The sequence below is a fragment of the Sceloporus undulatus genome, chromosome 2, assembly GCF_019175285.1.
Source record: "Sceloporus undulatus isolate JIND9_A2432 ecotype Alabama chromosome 2, SceUnd_v1.1, whole genome shotgun sequence".
In the NCBI taxonomy this organism is placed as follows: Eukaryota; Metazoa; Chordata; class Lepidosauria; order Squamata; family Phrynosomatidae; genus Sceloporus; species Sceloporus undulatus.
In genome coordinates, this window is record NC_056523.1 from 63,338,897 (window position 1) to 63,344,070 (window position 5,174).

Consider the following 5,174-nt stretch of genomic DNA (forward strand, 5'->3'; position numbering starts at 1 on the left):
AAGACATCAGCGCTTAGCCGACAGGACACTCCTGCGCTCTCATTTGAAAGCCTACGGAGTGGCAATAGATGCAGCGAAGAATTTGTTCTTTGCTGCATGTATTGCGTCCGCAGAGTCGCGTCCAGCAGAGCTGTTCAGGGTTGTGAGGGAGCTAACTCAGCTCCCCCCCTCCCTGAGCCCTATTTTGGTACCATCCAAAGCCTGCTGTGACGAATTTAACAACTTCTTTGCGGATAAAATCTCTCGGATAAGGGCTGATCTCGATGCCGGTATTTACGCAGATCTTATAAGAGAAGTGTCTGAAGCGTCCGTGGCCCCTGTTATACTGGATCACTTTGAGTTTGTTAGTACCAAGGAAGTGGACAAGATCCTTCGAAGTGTTAGGAAGACAACCTGCTCCCTTGATCCCTGTCCCTCATGGCTGGCAGCTCAGGGGGGAGATGCGGTATTAACTCTTTTATAGTATCGGGGGCACTGCCCTGCAGTGATTCTGGTCCTACCTCTCAGGAAGATTCCAGATGGTGGAGCTGGGGGACTGTCGCTCTGATAAGAGGGCCCTTACATCTGGTGTCCCTCAGGGAGCGATTTTGTCCCCTATGCTATTCAACATTTACATGAAACCACTGGGAGAGATAATCCGGAGACACGGGGCGCAGTGTTATCAGTACGCTGATGACACACAAATAGTCTTCTCTGTGTCTCCGACTGATGCAGTAACTAAGGATGGCATCCCTCCTCTAGATGCCTGTTTGGCGTCGGAAATGGGCTGGATGAGGGAGAACAAACTCAGTGTGAATCCAGGGAAAACGGAAGTACTGGTGATAGGTTCCCCAGTTCCAGGTGGTGAGATCTGTCACCCAGTCCTGAATGGGGTCACGCTCCCCTTGAAGGACTCGGTGCGCAGCTTGGGAGTGCTCCTTGATTCGTCGCTCCAGCTAACATCTCAGGTGGATGCAATGGTCAGGAGTGCTTGTTATCAGCTTCAGCTGATATGCCAGTTGCGTCCCTACCTGGACCGTAGGGACCTTGAAACTGTTGTACATGCTTTAATAACCTCTCGACTGGACTTCTGCAATGCGCTCTACATGGGGCAACCCTTGTACCAAACCCGGAAGCTGCAAATGGTGCAGAATATGGCAGCTAGACTGGTCACTGGTAGCTCCAGGTCGGACCATATTACACCCATCTTAAAAGACCTTCACTGGCTGCCTATTCGCTTCCAAGCTCAATACAAGGTGTTGGTTTTGACCTATAAAGCCATAAATGGCTTGGGCCCAGGGTACTTGGAGGACCGCCTCTCCCCATATAATCTGCCCCGCACACTCAGAACATCTGGGACAAATTTGTTGGAGGTCCCTAGGTCACATTTCGTGAGGACCTCACAGAGGGCTTTTGCCATCGTTGCCCCCTCTCTTTGGAATAAGCTCCCCGTGGAGCTCCGCTCCGCCGCATCGTTAGACTCTTTTAAGAAAAACTTAAAAGCATATTTATTTCGGCTGGCATTCCCACCTTAGTTAATTATTTTTTTTCTCTGCCCCTTGTTTTTCATTTCGACCCCGGACCATTGTAAATCGATTTTTCCATTTCCTGCCCTTGACATATGTGTTTTATCCTGATTCCTATTCCCTTCCTTGTAGCAATGTTTTTAACTTTTATATTGTATTGTTTTTATCTTGTATTGTAATCTTCTTAGCCCTTGTAAGCCGCCTTGATCATCTTTTTGGAAAGGCGGGGTAAAAATAAAAATTATTATTATTATTATTAACAATCATCCACATGGTTGCCATCTTCAAGGGCATGCTCTGTTTTGTCATTATCTTTCTTAAGCTAAAGTGCCCAGGACTTTGTGTACAATACAGAACTACTCTAGGATGTTTATCACACTATACTCTTATAGTGCTACTATTCCACTTTGACTGCTCTAGCTGCCTCCTGTTGCATTCTGGGATTTGCAGGTGAAGTCTGACCAAAGCAGAATAGTAACATTCTCCTTCCCTTGTTCTGGATACTATACCTCTGTTGATGCAGCCTATAATTCCCTTTGTGTTTTTGCCATCACAAAACACTGTTGTTGTTGTTTTAATTTTTTTTACAAAACATAAGTTTTATAAAACACAATAATAGCACAGATAAAAAAAACCAAAAAGAAAAAACCCAATGAACAACCTATCCGTACATCACAAATTCCATATACATTCATCTGCCTCTCACTCCCCACTAACACCTACACACACAATAATAATAAAACATTACTCCCTACTAATTCCTCTTGGCTGGTAGCAGGTGAAAATGTTCTTGTGTTAGCAGGTCTTTGTAAATCGATAAGGTCTAGGAATGTTGTGCTGTTTAAAATTTTAAGATTTGTATTGTAACTTTCAATTTTAACTCATAACTGTTTTAACTTTTTAAATGGTTTAATTGTTTTTACATTTTATATTATACATTTTTATGCTGTATGGTTTATAAATTGTATTGTTTTAAATTTGCTATCTGCCACCTTGACTTCCTATATTGTGAGAAAGATAGGATATAAGAAAATAATAATAATAATAATAATAATAATAATAATAATAAAATCTCTGTAATTTGATAATCTTGTCTCCTCTATTTTTGGATAATCATGGGTTCTGTCGTATCATAACAGTGCTTTAAAGTTCCAATTTTTGGCAATGCTTCCTAAAGAAAAATAAAATTATTTTTTTTCTATTTACTGTTACATCATGTTGTTTCAGTCCTTAGTAAAGATGGTATACTGGGGAGGATATATCATTACCCTTTATATTCAACTACTACTAGCATTAAAAGGAGGGGGTCCATTTGCATCTCATCATGATCATCCCTGTTGAGATGCAAATGGACTTTAAATTTCCTGGATTTTGAAAATCTCCCTATTGCCGCATGTCCAGAAGGAGGAGGAGCTGCCTGCACCAAATATGTCCTCCTCAGTATACTATGTTTACTAAGGACTGAAACAATATGCAGGCATCTGACTAATATCTCCAATTGTTTTTCCCCCCCTCCTTTTCCTGTTTGGTTTGTAACATCTTTATCAGGGAGCTGGATGGGGTCCCACAGGGCTCTATCCTGGGCCCAGTGCTATTCAACATCTTTATCAATGACTTGGATGACAGAATTGGGGGTATACTTATCAAATTTGCAGATGACACCAAATTAGAAGAAATAGCTAATACTCCAGAGGACAGGATTAAAATTCAAAATGACCTGAATAGACTAGAAAGCTGGGCCAAAGCTAACAAAATGAAATTCAACATGGAGAAATGTAAGGTACTGCACTTAGGGCAGAAAAATGAAATGCACAGATATAGGATGGGGGACACATGGCTGAACAAGACTACATGTGAAAGGGATCTAGGAGTTCAAGTAGACCACAAGGTGAACATGAGTGAACAGTGCAATGCAGCAGCTAAAAAGGCCAATGCAATTTTAGGCTGCATCAATAAAAGTATAGTGTCTAGATCAAGAGGAGTAATAGTGCCACTGTATTCTGCTTTGGTCAGGCCCCACCTGGAATATTGTGTCCAGTTCTGGGCACCACAATTTAAAAAGGATGTGGAGAAACTGGAGGGTGTCCAAAGGAGGACAACTAAAATGGTGAAGGGTCTGGAAACCATGTCCTATGAGGAATGACTTAGGGAGCTGGGGATGTTTAGCCTGGAGAAAAGAAGATTAAGAGGTGATAGCCCTGTTTAAATATTTGAAGGGATGTCATGTTGAAGAGAGAGCAAGCTTGTTTTCTGCTGCTCCAGAGAACAGAAAGCGGAACAATGGATGCAAGCAACAGGAAAAGAGATTCCACCTCAACATTAGGAGGAACTTCCTGACAGTAAGGGCTGTTTGACAGTGGAACAAACTCCCTCAGAGTGTGGTGGAGTCTCCTTCTTTGGAGGTCTTTAAGCAGAGGCTGGATGGCCATCTGTCAGGGATGCTTTGACCGAGAGTTGCTGCATGGCAGGGGGTTGGACTGGGTGGCCCTTGTGGTCTCTTCCAACTCTACGATTCTATGATTCTATAAACAAACCTTGATTTTGCCATTTTATGTAACGGAAAACAATTTACTATGCCATTGTATTTAGTGGGACTTGAGTATCCACAAAGTATTGTATCTATGGGTGTAGGAACTCCTGAAACCAAACCCCAGTGGATACCAAGAGTCCCCTCTCTTAGTTTGTATGGTTGTGCAATTTGTATGTGAACCTGGCATATCAACAGGTTAGCCATCCACATACTGGAGCTCCCACAGATTGCCTTGCCCCCATATTAGCCAATGGTGGTGTGCCCAAAGGCCCATTGATGCAGGCATGTGCTGATCACCACCTATTGACTATTTCTGCACAGTATTCTCCCGATATTCCTCATATTGAGTCTTGCTGGTGCAGTAGTTAAATGCCTGTATTGCAGCCACTCACGCACAAACCACAAGGTTGTCAGTTCAATAGCAGCCAGGGGCTCCAGGTCAACTCAGCCTGGCATCCTTCCGTAGGTCCCTAAAATGAGTACCCAGCTTTTTGGGGGCAATTAGCTTACACTTTGTAAACCACTTAGTACATCAGTAAACAGTATAGAAATGTACTTGCTATTGCTATATTCCCTCACCCAAAGTGTTCCAGGGAAATTTATGCGGTGTTTCTCTATAAAAATGTGGGTTTTGAAATACATTTTCTGTGCTGTTCCTAATGTTTTGCTCCAAAAGAATGTTTTTCTGTACAGAGTGGATAGCCTTCAGCATGTCACATTCTTAGAGACAGCACAGAAAATGTATTTTAGCCTCAGAAGACAGCAAAGGCAAACCACCTCTAAAGAAATCCTGCCAAGGAAACACCATGAAAGGTTCGCCTTTGGGTCACCATAAGTCAGAAACAACTTGAAGGCACACTACTTCAACAACTAATATCCCAGAACACTTCAGGATGTGTAAATACCCATGAATGTGAAGAAACTGCACAGAAGAAATGAAATTCAACACGGAGAAATGTAAGGTATTGCACTTAGGGCGGAAAAATAAAATGCACAGATATAGGATGGGTGACACCTGGCTGAATGAAACTACGTGTGAAAGGGATCTAGGAGTCCAAGTAGACCACAAGTTGAACATGAGTGAACAGTGTGATGCAGCCTAAAATAGCATTGGCCTTTTTAGCTGCCGCATCACACTG

At 42.6% G+C, this 5,174-nt stretch overlaps 1 protein-coding gene across 3 annotated transcripts in view; it reads right to left on the reverse strand.

The window, feature by feature from the left end:
- The window catches only part of FBLN2 (fibulin 2), a 208,492-nt gene that overhangs the window by 82,863 nt on the left and 120,455 nt on the right, over window positions 1–5,174 (reverse strand). The window lies entirely within an intron of this gene.